This window comes from Bombyx mandarina, chromosome 18, assembly GCF_030267445.1.
Source record: "Bombyx mandarina strain Sakado chromosome 18, ASM3026744v2".
NCBI lineage: Eukaryota > Metazoa > Arthropoda > Insecta > Lepidoptera > Bombycidae > Bombyx > Bombyx mandarina.
In genome coordinates, this window is record NC_143224.1 from 12,831,473 (window position 1) to 12,848,865 (window position 17,393).

Genomic DNA, 17,393 nt, shown 5'->3' on the forward strand with positions numbered 1-17,393 from the left:
TTGAAATACCGAATTAAAATTTTCTCTGGTGATCTTCTGATTTAGGCCGAAAAAAGGAATTTTGATCGATCCTTGCCGCGTGTGCAAATGATTAAGTTTATCGGACGCTACATTTTTTTTTACTGCTTAGATATCTGAACGAGCTCACGGCCCATGTAATGTTAAGTGGTTACCGGAGCCTATAGACGTCTACAATGTAAATGCCACCACCCACCTCGAGTTCTAAGGTCTCAGTTGTTACAGTATAACGGCCTTAAAATCGAAACGTATTATTGCTTCACGGCAGAAATAGGCGGGGTGGTAGTACCTACCCGTGCGTCACAAGACGTCTTACCACCAGTAAACGTCCCATGACCAGTAACTGTACAGGACAAGCTAATGAAAGCGGGTCAAAAAGAAAAGTCGAAAACTAAATTTCACAATTTGACCGTCACTCTATCAAAGTAATGTTCAATTAAAAACAATGTTCGCTGTGTAACTTCATGTCGACAAGCAGTAGGGGCGGTCGACGCTATGTCGTGACGTCACACAATACAGCCGTACAATGTAAATGTTCCACTGACACGCATGTAAGGACATGCTACAGTTTTTTATGTTTATCTAAGTAATCGCTAGTCTGCCTGTTTGAAGTACCCGCTCGCTTGGTGATAAGCGGGAGTTCCGTGATGAGTTCTAACTGTAATGTGTGTTAAAATAATCATCATCATCATCATCATCAGCCTTTATCTGCCCACTGCTGGACATAGGAATAATGGCTCCTGCATATTCTAAACCAGCCTTTAGGTCTGGGGACCGGCGAGGGGGGCCTAAGAAGACGACGTGCAGGCTGCTCTGCACGTGTTTTTCGCAAGAGCATCCGGGTGATGGAAGGCTGCGTATCCTCGAGCCACGCTGGTTCTGACCCAGCGGGGTATTCCGTAGGATAACCCCATCTAGGCGGGCTCCGGATAGCCTGCCGACCGAGAGGGCTGATGGTCGTGGCGCCGACGACCGCCGGTCCGGCGTCCCGAGAGGGAGGGTGATGGGAGAGATGTGCTCCGCACTAAGCACTACACTTTCCCCCCTTTGCCTTTTCATGAGTTCTGTCTCTGGCGAGGTTCGGACGTGGGTTGAGCGGCAGGAGGTTTTAGTCAATTCGACTCCGACATGCCCCGCCCTCCATCCCCAGTGGAGGGCGGAAATCCGACGATTTCCTCCTGACCAAAAAAAGCCTTATGATACATTATTTACAGTTCAATAACACTATTATTTCTACCACGAAGCTATCATAAGTGTTGAGTATCAGATTTACAAGCAATTGTAACCTAACCTAGGTTTATGGCCTCACAATTGGCAATCGCTTAACATCAGAAAAGCCGTGAGCTCACTAACTCATTTACACTTATAAAATTATTAATTGCCTTGAATTCTATTTTAACACATCTACACCAGTCAAAATGCTTTACTTGCGATTTCATGTCGGTTGCTAATTGAGCTTTGAAGTATTTGGGCGCCACAGGCCTCTTACTGGTATAAAATAACTACCCGCCTCATTAGCCAACGATACAAATTTTATGAGTTAATTCTACTAGAAACACCAGCCGTAGGGCTGACTCACGCGTCAACTAAAAACCGAGTTGCTTTTAGATAGGTTTATAACTTCATAGAGGGTCAGACGCCCTATGAACTTCAAATAAAACTTCGCTTCAAGGAGCTGCCGGCCACACGTACTAATAACTTGTCGAATCAGTTCAGGCTTCCTGCGATTGAGTGACCTACAGATAAACAACAAACGTAGGTAACCTCCTCCTCCTTACGTCGTATTCCTCATTGCTGAGGGTCGTGACCACCCTTTTGTATCACCTTCGCACGTACGATCTTTCTCCATCCATTCTTGTCTCTGGCGGTGTGGAGGGCGTTGTGAAACGTGGAATCAAGAGCGGTGCGGATCTGGTCGGACCAACGTATTGGGCTGCGCCCCCGAGGTCTTTTCCCATCTACCTTACCTGTCACGATGACCTCTCGAGATTGCTACCATCCTTCCGTGCGATGTGACCAAAGTATTCAAGGATGACACAAGGACTCGAAGACACTCGGATGACAACCGCGAGGAGATTTTGAGTTCTTGCAAGATTGATGCGTTGGTCCGAAATGCTGTCCACGGAATACGCAGCATCTTTCTCCAGCACCACATCTCAAAGGCGTCAATGCGTCTGCGGTCTGCAGATTTCAGTGACCAGGTCTCAGCGCCATACGAAAAAATCGAGAAAACTAGAGTCCGTACCAGTTTTGTTTTGGTCTTTACAGATATGTTGCGATCTCTCCAGATTTTTCCGAGCTGAGTCGTGGCACTCTTAGCCATACCAATTCTCCGGCGCACTTCCTTCTCGCACGAGCCATTGTTACTAATGTTGGAACCCAGGTAGTTAAAATTGTCCACTATTTCTAGGTCTAATGCGCCAGTGAGTTCCAATTTTTCAGATCTATCCACCACCATGACTTTGGTTTTGGACCTGTTTATGGAAAGTCCCATCTCCTTGCTTATCCGCTCCATTCGGTCTAGAAGCGCAACCATTTCCGACTCATTCGCTGCAAGAAGAGTAGTGTCATCGGCGTATCGGAGGTTGGTGATTTTCACGCCACCAACTGTAATGCCACCATCCCAATTCTCTCAGGTCCGTCTCATTATGTGCTCTCCATAGGCGTTGAAAAGAATGGGCGATAAAATACAACCTTGGCGTACTCCTTTGTGAAATTTAAAAGGTTTCGAGGTTGTTCTATCGACTCTTATGACTGCTTGACTTGAGCCATACAAGTTGCGAAGTAAGGCGATGAGATGATTTGGTACCCCAAGTTCTTGTAGAACCTTCCATAAACAACTTCAGTTGACACAGTCGAACGCCTTGCTATAGTCGACGAAACACATTATCACTGGCGTATCAAACTCATATGCTTTCTCAACAATCTGCCTGATGTTGAGAATCTGTGCACGAGTACCCTTCCCCTTTACGAAACCCGCTTGCTCTTGCGGAATTTGCCAATCAAGGTAGTAACGGATGCGGTTGTTGAGGATGTGAAGCAAGATTTTGCTTGCATGTGAGATGAGGGACAAGGTTCGATAATTGTAAATGTCCATAGGTAACCAATAATCATTAAATTTTTAAATTGTTGTATTAAACTTACTTCATAGCGTAGTGATAAGCGAATAACAAGTTCAAAACACGCAACGTTAGTTCATTTGACCAACTGAGCACTTTACAAGAATATATCAGTAAAGCATGAAACGACACAAGCGAAGAATGCTCCCTGCAGGCGTGGGCAAAAACAGTCCCGGGAGCTCCTATTGACCACCACACCATCTGCTACCGAGTAGAGTTCATTCATTTTAGTCAATTTAGAACCTCTAAGTTTCTCTTTAATACCTTACAATGTATTTTTTCATGTACTCCAGATCTAAAATTAGCTATATATACATTTGGAACGATACATAGATGCATTAAAAATTATAATAAAAAGTTTGAAAACAGTTTTTAGCGATAACCAATAGACTGGCAATGTTTTTTTTATTGCATAGTTCGGTGAACGAGCTCACAGCCCACCTGGTATTAAGTGGTTAGCCCATAGACATCTACGACATATATGCCGCCACCCATTTGAGATATGAGTTCTAAGGTATCAGTATAGTTACAACGGCTGTTCCACCCTTCAAACCGAAACGCATCACTGCTTTACGGCAGAAATAGACAGGTTGCTGGTACCTACCCGTGCGGACTCACAAAAGGTCCTACCACCAGTAATGTCCCTAACATTGCTGACGTGTCTGAGCAACGGGCAGCACTCAGACTCGGATGGGCTGTAAGCTCACCTGTCGACGACATTTAAAAAAAATCTTGTCAGCAACTCGACAGCCCTATTACAATACAGCTGCAATACAATATAAAATTTTACGAGAACAAGGCGTAGGGAATGAACGGCGCTAACAAGTGCCGCAGTTACAAAAACGCCCAATTACATGATATAATTTATGGCATGCGTAAATCTTTGCATTAATACATTTTCGAGGTTTTACGAGTAACAATTTGATAATTTTAATTTATATTCTTCTGAACTGGGCTCGTGGTAAAGTCGTTAAAATTCTAATTATACAGTTTTAATTAAACATATTTTACATGTTTTTTTCTATTGCACGGGCAGACATGCTAGTGGCTAGCCTAATATTAAGTGTCCGCTAAGCACTTAATGTCCGTAGACCATCTCCAAGAGAAGTCAACGGTGTTGTAATAACGACTTTTCTAAAAAACCTCAGGACTGGTAGAAATAGTCATGAATATAAAATTAACCGAAGACACCTATCAATGGGGTACATCCAGAATCTACTCATAAAAAATCTGCTAGTTAGTTTTGCTTTTTTTCCTTTTACTTAGATGGGCAAGCTCACAGCTTACCTGACATTAAATAGTTACGATAGTCCGGTGCACTCGTGTTCGAATGCACTGGTGTTGTTCGAATCTTAGGTACCAATTTTTGTAATGAAATACGTACTCAACAAATGTTCACCACGACTGACTTCCACGGTGAAGGAATAACATCGTGTGATAAAAATCAAACCCGCAAAATTACAATTTGCGTAATTACTGGTGGTAGGACCTCTTGTGAGTCCGCACGGATGGGTACCACCGCCCTGTCTATTTCTACCGTGAAGCAGTAATGCGTTTCGGTTTCAAGGGTAGAGCAGCCGTTGTAACTATACTGAGAACTTAGAACTTATATCTCAAGGTGGGTGGCACATTTACGGTTGTAGATTTCTATGGGCTCCAGTAACCACTTAAGACCAGGTGGGCTGTGAACTCGTCCACCCATCTAAGAAAAGAAAAAAATATAGTCATCAACAACGTAAATGCTGCAACCCACTTTGAGACATGAGTTCTAAATCTTAGTTTTAAATTACAATTCTAACTGCCCCAACATTTAAATCAAAACGCATTGCCTTCACGCCAAGCTTTCACGACAGAAATAGGCAGGGTGGTAGTACTCGCTCGTGCAGACTCACAAGACGGCCTACCATCAGTAAGTCATTCGTTTAATTTATGAATTGGTATCACTCGATACGAGTCCATCGAGCGACCCAACCATTCCTATACGAACCTTTATGTTGGCAAACACACTAGGGCTTAAAACGGGACCCCTCCCTACCCCGTTAATAACCCGAGCATAATTACAAGAGCATCTCTGTCCTGAGCTCCCACGAGCACGAAATGCCAAAACAACTATATTTTTTATGAATTTGAAATAAACAAGCTAATATAGTTTGAACTCTCAAGAGATCGAACCGTTTTCCAATACACACGGACATTAATATGACAATAGACCGACAACTCTCTAACTAAATTGGGTATTATGGACTTTAAGAAACTTCGTAAAAAGCATATCCTTGTTTTTGTGCTACGTTAATAAAATGTAGGGAATAATAAAATTTATAATATACTAGCTGACCCGGCAGACTTCGTAGTGCCTCAATCAATACATAAAATACCTAAACTTTTGTATAAAATAAACTTAAAACAAAGAAAACGAATCCGTCCGACGGGGACACATCAAAGGAAAAACAAAATTGTAATTTTTATTTAATTCCGAGCATTTTCATATTTTTTCTTTTACCTTTTAAACCTTCTCTGGACTTCCACAAATCATTCAAGACTAAAATTAGCCCAATCGGTCCAGCCGTTCTCGAGTTTTAGCAAGACTAACGAACAGCAATTCATTTTTATATATATAGATAGATACATACTTCGAATGATCGATGAATATAATATTAAATGAGTGGATTTGCATTTCTGGATATGCACAGTTAGATTACCTTTATTAATAAATATATTAAGAGAAGATAAAACGGTCATAATGTGTTTGAAGTTCATATTATTCCGATTCAAATTAAAAATAGCGCATTCCACCAACTATTGAAGAAGACTACATTTTCCAATTCCCTACTTTATGGGATATTGCCAACATACCGCATACCTATCCGCGTACCATATCCATATACATATATCGCGCGTTCCGTTCTGAAGAGTTGAGCAAAACTTTTACCGACGTAGTTAAATCTTGAGTCGTGTGTCTCAAAGAGCCCAGTGTGTGATACTTTCAGTCTTTATAAGTCAGACTTTATAAGAGTTCGGCTTTGTACAACAATCTAAACGTATTTATTGTGGTCCCACGAGAAATTTAACAACAAACAAAACTTTTTATTTTTCCTTAAACTTTCACCAATGACCACCGGGAATAGTATATTTCCGAAGATTCCCACCGGGGCATTGCCTCATTGAAATAAAAAAGGTATTACTTTAAAGAGTACGGCTTAAATATTATTGTTGTTTAACCGAGATACCGACACGCTTGCGGCCCAGTTACGGCTCAGTTACATGACGGTAATTTTTGAATGCACCAACTGGACCTAACATTAAAGATGATGTTTTGCTAAAAAAAAATTGCTTAGTTGGTTGGACGAGTTCACGGCCCACCTGGTGTTAAGTGGTTACCGGCGCCCATAGACAACTACAACGTAAATGCCGCCACCCACCTTGAGATATGAGTTCTAAGGTCTCAGTATAGTTACAATGGCTGTCCCACCCTTCAACTCAAAACGCATTACTGTTTAACTACAGAAATAGCCAGGATAGTGGTACCTACCCGTGCGGACTTATTAGAGGTCCTAACGCCAGTAGTCCGAATTGTATTAATAAGAGGTTATTAAAGCCCACGGATACGACAAAATAAATTCAAGTTTCAATTGTTATATTTATTCATAAATATATAATTATCAGCACCACCGATGTATTCGTACATCACAGTGTAATGATAACCTATAAACCAAGCTCCCTAGTTCAATAACGAATATGATGCTACTCCGTAAACATCAGAGCCAAACGCAATAGATCAGAATAAACAAAAACGTATTACATCAGACCGAAGATGCCGGTGAGGTAGCACTCGCTTCTAAATAAACAAGCTCCCTTATGTATTCAACAGGAGTTGCCTATCGCAATTTTGGTTGGCGTCCAGCCTCGCCTAGCCTGTTTATGACAGCCTCCGGGCATTCTTTGCCTTTCAATATCCTAAATTATTTACCAGTTGGTCGATAAACCGACCGGTAACCCTTTAGCCTACGAGATGTAGCCCTCGGATGCAGAGCGGACGGTTAGATACTGAAACAACCTCGTTTGGGTGAACTGCTTATATACCTTTATTTTTTATTTTGCTTATTTTTGTGGTTCATTTTGTTTTCAGGCTACGATAATCAGTGTGATGTTCGTCGGAACAGCCGACATGCTACGGATTAAGAACAAAACTATTCCGTGCTTGAAGGCCAAACCCGAAATATATTATGCTTCCTTCCATTGACCCGGACTTAAAAAATAGTCAATAGAGTGACCAAAGTAACTAAGGTTATTTAGGATTCTGGACTATAGATCCGCATTCTAAAAATATGACGACAAATTATTATCTACTACTGTTGGATTTTCTTTTTTTGGTCAAGAACATTTTTACTAAATCAATTACTGAATAAATACTTTGAGGTGTAGCAATAAATTAACATCACAGAATTTTAAATACAAATTATCCCATAAAATTAAGTCCAGGATAGATTTTTTGTAAATTCGTTTTACATAATATTTCAACAAACATTCAAACAGTCGAAAAAAATTACTTTTTGGCATTTACTTCGTAATATTTTTTCAGTTACTTCAACGCATAAAAATACCTAACGTTATATACAGTACACATCTATAGATATTCCGTGTATAATAATACTAATTACGTGTTAAGATCGAAGGCCTTATTAACGCCCGCCACAATAATTGCTTTTCACGAAAGCGCGATACATACATTGACCGATCACTAACAGATACGTTGCTTCTTGTCGGAGCATAACATATTTTCAGTTTTTCTTCTTTTGGTAAATTCAATTACTGAATTAGCGAATACATTATTTTAACGATAATCACTATGTTGAGTAAACTTCAAGTTGGTTACATCGACTCTGGAAATATAGTGTAGAAGCCAGGACTCGAACCCGTGATATTTTGTTTAATGCATACACGCAATTATATCGCAAGCATGTATATCGCAAAAGTACTGTACAGTAAAGTAATAATAAAATTGTAAACTCCATTTCATACAAAAACCAATTAATTACAGGCAAAAAAAACAGCTTAACTAATAAAAGTTTCGCGCACCGTAATTAAAGAATTAAAATACTTGCTTAAGTAAAGAAATTTTAGAAAAACACTCTCTCTTACCTGAGATTGTGATCGGTTCCTGTAATTTCACGTTTAAATTGTAATATTATGAACACGCGAACAACCGAGGAAGGTTTAAAGGTTGAATCGATACGGACGTCCGCTCGTAGCGACGGCCTGAGCCCTACTGGATGTGCACGATACTAAGCTTACGAAGTTAGAAGTTTTAACATCGTTTACGGAAAAGTGGTCTATTTCGGTCATGATTTTTTATGACGTTTTTCTTATACGGCTAATAAGATCTTATTTTGGACCTTATTAACAGATGAATTGAATACATTTCAGATAAGTACGTGCTGGAGCTGCAGATTTATATGCGGCGAGTCCAAAAAATGCCTTCGTCGGTTTTTAAGTTCAGCGTCCCCTGACCGCCAAGACTGAATTCGAAAAGGACAAAGGAGTCGAGTAGCCGTGGTTCATACAAATATTGCCAATTCAACGCTCGAGACTTTGGACCGGCGATCATCTCTCTCAGTCGGCTGGTCGCGCGTAGCTTACCAGGAAAGCTCAATATCCACCCAGAGCTAAATTATAACTAGAGTCCATTAAAATAATAAAAGTAGATAACATAACTTTGAACAGCATTAGCTGAGTCAGATCTTGTTGCCATTTTTTTTTCTTTTCTTTTAGTTATCTACTTGTAATAACCTAAATCTGTGTGAATGGCAATAAATTAAAGTATTTATTATTTATTACATAAAGACGAAGTCTCAATCCAATCTGGGTCAATGGGCAGCTTACAAACCAATATGCCAACGGTTCAATACAACTTCTTAGATTTGATGCAAAAGCAGGCTCAAGTAAGCCATACAGTTATCTGCCTTTTTTGGCAGTAAATAAAAATACTAATGTATATTTAGATTTTCTAAACATCAAATCCGTGCTGCGTTAATCGTGTTTTATATAAGTACCCAGTTCTATTAATTCTTCAGTTTGAACTTTACAGTTTTTCTATATACTTTTTCATCTATGTATGTAGGTAGTATCGCAGCGATCATGTAATAGGGACAAGCAGTGACACGTCACTAAATTATAATAATAAACGCTATATTAAGAAAATAAGTTTGTATTTGTATTCACTTAATGGAAGAATTAAAGTTAAATCAATGAAACGAAATCCTACAATCGTCCCAAATGCTACTTGCATGTCATTTATGGCCTCATACGTGACATAAGGGATGCCATACGTGACGTCAGTAAGCTTCAACAGTTACCAAACATCTTATAGCCTAGATAGGTAAATGAGCTAGCCCGCTCGATGTTAGGCAATTACCGGAACACGAACAAGCCACAAGCTGGAACTCCAAGTCGACTACTCAGTGGAGAACAACGGGTATATGAAGCCAATTAAACCAGAACGCCTGACCGCTTCGTGGCGACACAGAGTGTTAGCAGCTACCTTTAGGCTCATGACGTGTCTTATCAGCTGCACCGAAAACAGAAACAAGGGGATGATGCATTCACGTCGCAGCGTCTTGAGGGTATAAAATAAATAATAGTTTAAATAAATAATAGTTTAAAAAAACCAACAAAGTACGCTTTTCTAGAAAATCCAACTAAAAAATAAAAAATAAAGTGTATTTTGTTAGTTTTTTTAAACTATTATTTATTTTTCATTATTTAGTTGAATTTCAATTTTTTTAATATTATTTTCAATTTTTTTTTAATACTGTATTGTCATCGGTCCTTATTAAGTATATATGGGCGCAAACGCCACTGTTGGCAATAATTAACATAATAATATATAGTTTAGTTTATTATATGTTAATATTTATTAATTATTAGCAACAAAACTGTTAATCTACCATATTGAATAATTAGCAGACACTGTTTTGATGTGAAAATGTTCAGAATATGTTTAATGTTTATATTATTGTTTAAAAACACAAATGACTGTATAAATGATTAAATATGAATAAAGCATAAATATTAATAATAATTTATATTATAATTAACAGTACTAATAATTTAATTAAGTATTGTAATTGTTATGCAATGATGTTGTTGGCGCCATCTATTATTAGGCTGGATAATAACAATGTTAGTTAATATTGCTTAAAAGTAATTCATGTACAGTAAATTAAATGTGAGTCATGTAAAATCACTAAAATATGTATTTTGAATATTAAGCTATGTTTTGTGAATTGTTTCGCAGTAATTACATTTGTTTGTATAAAAGAAGTTGTAGTTGCTATAACCAACAAAATGGCTAATTGTGTAAAAACCACTGAATAACTCAGGCGTGGCTTTTTGTTGTAAACAAGTAATGTTAAAGTTTTATAGAATTGTATTGTATTTTCATTGTAAAAGAACTTATGTGTGTAAATCGTGGCTTAACGCCGACATCAGAAGTGGGATCACAGCCCCAAAATCAATCGTAAGCCCCCGAATGAAGCAATCCACTGTTGAACAAGTGATGGGTCTCTCAACCTGTATTAAAAAGGCGAAAAGTGATGATAGCTGCAAATGCTGTACCCTTGCGGTGGCATTATAACTTTTATTTGCCGCCGTTCAACTCTGATGAGGGCGTGACATCAAGACCGATGCGGAAATGTGGAAACTATCATGAAGCTAATTGTTTCATCGCATGAACATCGAGTTCAAAAGAACAAGCAAGACATAAGCCGATATCTGGTCTTTGTATTGAACCGCATTGGAGCAAGTGAGGGACGAACTGATCCATGCATTCAGTAAGGATGTGGATATTTAAAATGAGTTCTAGACCGTGGATGTTTTGGAAAAGCTACTGACGCTGAGATGGTAAAAATACTGATTTCAGGTATTTATCTTAAATTTATTCGATCCAAGTTATTAAGAAATACGCTGTGGTATGTATTTCGCTTCCTAAATAATATCGATTCTAAAAACGTTCCGAAAGCGTCAAATTGAAAATATTCTGTAAATATAATGTTAATAATCTAAACATAACTCAGTTTTATCACAATCACATAATGATTCCTTCAGTTTTCGTGGCACTTTTAGTAACACTAAGGTTTTAAATGTGGTTACTGCGTCACTTGCGTCATTTCGAGACAACTTGTTACCGCCGTCAAGATGACAAACGTATCACCACAAATAAGACTTAAATCATTGCAGATCTAGTTTAGTAAGCTAAACAACTTCATGTAAAGTTTTTGAGCATAAGGGGTCAACTGATTTCAAAACAAAGCATTGTGACTTTTAATGGAGAAAAATATTAGAACTATTATAGAATTTCATATGGTAATCATAATCATATGGTAATACTGACAGTCTTGCTGACTTCCTAATAGGTTTTAATCTTTTAAAAAATAACTTCTCAGTGTTGCACTCTTTGAGGAGAACTTATCTATTTTTATAAGTTTCTATCCAGTGAACGCTCAAGTTTGGAGTCATTATTCAATCATCATGTAACTTTTGCAAATCATGTTTCATAGATGGTGATCAGGCAGATAAAAGTTGGATTTGAAATAATTAATTTGGATAGGATAGTACAACGCTGTACATACTGTATGTCTCCTGTTTATTGTGAGGAGTTAAGCATATTACAATAAAAATAAAAATAAACTTTTAATAATATGCCATAATAAGAGACAGCTCATCCCTGTTCAGCAGCTCCATATTATTACTTTTCCTTTCATAATTATTTATTTTTGGATGAGTGATTAACTCTCTGCACCCTAGGTTTCTAGTGGGGGTGCTGCTTTATTATTAGTCAAGAAAAAGTATGGCACAGATCTCTATGTGATTTCTGTTTTTAAAACCTTAGTTACATTATTGGAACCCTGTCACTTTTCACTGTTCACCAAGATAAAAGATAATTCAGGAGTTTCAAAAACTTGTGAACAGTATGAAATTCAGTACCACATTATTGCAAAGAGAACGAGCATGGTCAACAGGCATGCTGAACTATTGATGGGTCATAAATGTCACATGTTTGTAAAATATAATTTAATAAGCTCTAACAGGCAGCTATATGAATTACAGTTGATTAAAAGCTACAGCACAAAAATAAAACAAAAATGCAGAGGCATTAGGAGGATGATGTTCCCTACCTGCCATTAAAATAAAGCAAATTGGAAATGGTCCGCTGAATGATGTATTAGGGGAAGTTGAATCAGCTGGTGAGAAATGGATGGACGAGCGGTCTCTGCCATCCAATGTGTTTTGGTAAAGGTAAAGGTAAAGGTTTGGTAATGGTAAAGGTTTGATACAGGTAAATCTATCCTCTTAATGTCAGAGGATTCTGATAACTGAAAAATTGACCGTATGGGCAGAGAGATTTGTTCTGCTGTAAAATGATTGATAATTTGTTAAAGTGGCTACTTTTATTTTCCTATCCAATTATCCTTCCTAAAACGCTGGCGGGCCACCATGCGAATCCTTAATCCTGGTCTTGTTGGCTAGATCCCGTATGGGTGATGCCTTATGAGTTGGCTAGATCTCGTATGGGTGATGCCTTGAGAGTTGGCTAGATCCCGTATGGGTGATGCCTTATGAGTTGGCTAGATCCCGAATGGGTGATGCCTTATGAGTTGGCTAGATCCCGCATGGGTGATGCCTTATGAGTTGGCTAGATCCCGAATGGGTGATGCCTTATGAGTTGGCTAGATCCCGAATGGGTGATGCCTTGTGGGTTGGCTAGATCCCGAGAGGGTGATGCCTTGTGGGTTGGCTAGATCCCAAGTGGGTGATGCCTTGTGAGTTGGCTAGATCCCAAGTGGGTGATGCCTTGTGAGTTGGCTAGATCCCGAATGGGTGATGCCGAGTGTGTTGGCTAGATCCCGTAAGGGTGATACCTGGTAAGTTGGCTAGATCCCGTAAGGGTGATGGCTTGCGAGTTAACTAGACCCGTATGGGTGATGCTTTGTGTGTTGGGTAATCCTCTTGTGTGTTAGCTAGATCTCGTAAGGGTGAATAGTGCCTTGTGTGTTGGGTAGATCCCAGTAGGGGATATGCCTTGTTTACTGTTATGTGAAATGCTAAAACAGCGCAAGGGACGCGCTGGAATCAGTATGGCCGTATGGGCGCAAACGCCACTGTTGGCAATAATTAACATAATAATATATAGTTTAGTTTATTATATGTTAATATTTATTAATTATTAGCAACAAAACTGTTAATCTACCATATTGAATAATTAGCAGACACTGTTTTGATGTGAAAATGTTCAGAATATGTTTAATGTTTATATTATTGTTTAAAAACACAAATGACTGTATAAATGATTAAATATGAATAAAGCATAAATATTAATAATAATTTATATTATAATTAACAGTACTAATAATTTAATTAAGTATTGTAATTGTTATGCAATGATGTTGTTGGCGCCATCTATTATTAGGCTGGATAATAACAATGTTAGTTAATATTGCTTAAAAGTAATTCATGTACAGTAAATTAAATGTGAGTCATGTAAAATCACTAAAATATGTATTTTGAATATTAAGCTATGTTTTGTGAATTGTTTCGCAGTAATTACATTTGTTTGTATAAAAGAAGTTGTAGTTGCTATAACCAACAAAATGGCTAATTGTGTAAAAACCACTGAATAACTCAGGCGTGGCTTTTTGTTGTAAACAAGTAATGTTAAAGTTTTATAGAATTGTATTGTATTTTCATTGTAAAAGAACTTATGTGTGTAAATCGTGGCTTAACGCCGACATATACCAATATAATTTCGAGTTAATCCGACGTTTTGAAGGGGGTTAAAATCATGTTCAAAGATTCCGTTACAAACATACATACATACGTCTGAAGCTAATAAAAGCGTATTAATGAAACCTAAATCATCAACGCTTTGAAGCAGATTCATGGCTATTGGCTGTAATCGTAATGACCTCGTCTAACAACCGGAGTTCCTTTAACGCATTCCTGTTGATGTAGTGATGGAGTGGCGCAGTGAAACGTTTGTGATCGACGTGTCAGGTGGAGGCGGCGCCTAGAATCGTTAGTATTTGATTAATGACTGCTCCGATACCGAAAACGCATTTTGTAAAACGTTTACTTGAATAACACGCTTAAATGGGAATATTCGTGTGGAGCTTCTAAATCGTATTGTGTGAAGTGGGAAGTCTTCCTGGAAGCCCGTGAAGTCACTGAGCACGGAAACTTAATCTAGAATCTCAAAAATGTAATAAAAACGTGACATCTGGAAACGCACTGCGAACTATCACAAAGAGCTGCAAGGAGATGACGGAATCATTAAAAAAAAAAACAAAAAATGCTGAGACCTTTTAATGTTTATTTTTAAATTAACACACACACACACACACACACACACACACACACACACACACACACACACACACACACACACACACACACACACACACACACACACACACACACACACACGCTTGTTATGTATAATTGGTAGTATTGTGGTATATAAATTGCTTTTATGGAAGAGCGGAGTCTCCTAGTACAGGCTTGCACGCTTAAAAGAAGACTCCAATCAATGTATTGTTTTGACTCGCTTTTGAAAATAAAGAATTTTCGTATATTTTATTAAGTGAGTCCCTTATTCTTAAAAAACAACAACCATTCAGTAAGATACAAAATAATGCGTAAACATTCATTAATAGCACAAAGAAAAATAAAATACCCGATCATTTACGTTGATAAATGAAACAATTTTTAAAAATGAAATAAGTCAACCTCACTAACGAGCGAGACTCATTCGAAAAATAGGCAGAATCGATCAAACGGCCGCACGAATATACGAGTTCGCACTAGGGACGTGACTCGGACTCGTTGACTCGTTGCGAGTCAGTCTGATTGAAGTTCGCTTTACAGCATTGAACAGAGAACACTTCACCTAATAGAATGATATTGATAACGTGCAAAAAAAATACTCTTTCTAATCTGCTCTGTTCTTACTCAACAATTCATCTAATCATCACTATATAACTCTGTCTTCAACTTAAGGTATCTTGATCATCAATCTTTGTATCGTGGTAAGTTGTTGCCAGATCCGATGAGAATATTTTTTTTTATAGCTTAGAGGGGTGGACGAGCTCACAGCCCACCTGGTGTTAAGTGGTTAATGGAGCCCATAGACTAATGGACCCGTAAATGCGCCACCCACCTTGAGATATAAGTTTTAAGATCTCAGTACAGTTACAACGGCTGCCCTACCCTTCAAACCGAAACGCATTACTGCTTCACGGCAGAAACAGGTAAGGCAGTGGTGCCTACCCGTGCAGACTCACAAGAGGTCCTACCACCAGTAATTACGCAAATTATAATTTTGCGGGTTTGATTTTTATTACACGATATTATTCCTTCACCGTGGAAGTCAATCGTGAACATTTGTTGCGTACCTATTTCATTACAAAAATTGGTACCCGCCTGCGGGATTCGAACATCGGACATCTTCGATTCGTCGACGATTCGGACGTTTTATCCTTTAGGCCACGACGACTTACGACTTATTACGGTAACATAAAAACTGCTAAAAATTTGGATTTGAGATCCAGATGTCTAATGCTATTCTACCCTCAAGGCCTCCACGCACGAATGATTCTCCACAGCAACAGCTAGAACACGCCCAGGAATGAATGAATTAATGAATATATTTAAGGAGAAAGTAATTTATGTAGGACTATCACTAGATAGTCCACTGGTGCTATCTACTATATAACTTCAGCTACACCAGGTTTTAGTTTATCGTCGGAAGCTAAGCATTCGTTTTTATATTCTCTATTGTTCGTCTCAGTTTTAAAACTCAGTACAACTTTTTATTCCAGCCCTAATTAAATAAGCAATCGGCACATCATAAAGCCTATATTATCTATCTATGCTGCATATGTTATCTATACTGTTCATTGACAATATCAAACCTTTTTAGGTATGATGACATCAACTCTCTGGACCCTGACATCGGCAACTGAAAAGATGTTGATTGATGACTGGAAAGATGAAAAAATACTAATAGAATCGTAAAGCCACAATGTAGCCACAATGTAGATTGTAAAGTGAACCGACTCCATGTGTTTTGTCGGACTCATTTTCAGATACCCGTCATGGACTCACTTCGTCAGCACGCCACATCACTAAGTTGGGTCGAAGCAACCACAAGACCCGCTACGTGAGCCAATACGCGTGTTTTGTTACATCGCCCAGCCCCTATATTGCTTATACGTGTCCTATTAGCATTTTTTCATAGATTTTCTCACGTAACTGACGTACGTGTGTTCAATGTTGCGAAAAACCTGATTAGAATTTAAATACTAAAATGGATTTCAAAACCAAATCAGATGTACTATATTTTTAAAAGATACAATTTATTCAAGCTGTTCTCTACGACAGTCATAATGTTATTATGCCACCGTAAGCATTGGACACCATATGACTTCACTTCAAGCATTTTTTGTATGTACATGTCGAATATCAAACCGACATAATATTGTCGTTATTCACATTTCAAAGGTTTTCATTACTAACTGCATACTGATGCAAGAACGCCATCAAGGCATCATTATGATGTTGACCAGGATTACCAATGATGCCTTCACTGTCCAGAAGCTTAAAAGCAGAAGTTTAATGATTAGCTAGTTTATGAATAATCACTAGTTACTAGTTTATGATTATCTAACCACCAGCACAATGGAGGAGAGCGGTACTCGCTGCTAGACATTCCTTTTTGTTTACACAATGTTCTTTAGAGATTAATTATTGGAGCTAAAAAAAATCAACCGGAAGTATGAAGAAATTAAATGGAAGGATAATTAAAGAAAACTATAATAACTAGCCCGTTTGACTTGTTCCGCCGATCCTACTCAGGACTATTACTCTGGTCGCAAGCGATGGTAAGTGGAAGTGATAACGGTAGTGAGAGATCAAACATCAACGTTCAACAATTATATTAGGCGTAAGTTAAATTCTTGCGACTTAATTTTCCTTCAATTTGAGAGCAAGTTCTCATTTTACAAACGCCTGTCGTACTTCTACCTCGGCAGATGATACTTATTTAACTAATAATGAATGAATGGCAGATATATTTAGAAATCAGAAGAATCTGTGGATGAGCGTGTAGAAATTCTAGGAGTGAAGTTTGAGTTGAAGTCGTCGTGGCCGTGGATAAGTCGTCCGGTGCATTCATATCTAACGATACAACGGTGTTCGAATCCC

At 38.3% G+C, this 17,393-nt stretch overlaps 1 protein-coding gene across 3 annotated transcripts in view; it reads right to left on the reverse strand.

The window, feature by feature from the left end:
* LOC114252020 (uncharacterized) overlaps window positions 1–17,393 on the reverse strand; it is a 116,854-nt gene that overhangs the window by 25,011 nt on the left and 74,450 nt on the right. The window contains exon 1 of one of the 3 annotated variants that reach the window (XM_028186493.2): window positions 8,277–8,406. The exons of the other annotated variants lie outside the window; for them this stretch is intronic. The gene's annotated coding sequence lies outside the window, so the exon portion shown is untranslated. Of the gene's footprint in view, window positions 1–8,276; window positions 8,407–17,393 lie in introns of those variants that run through there. 3 annotated transcript variants of the gene reach the window in all.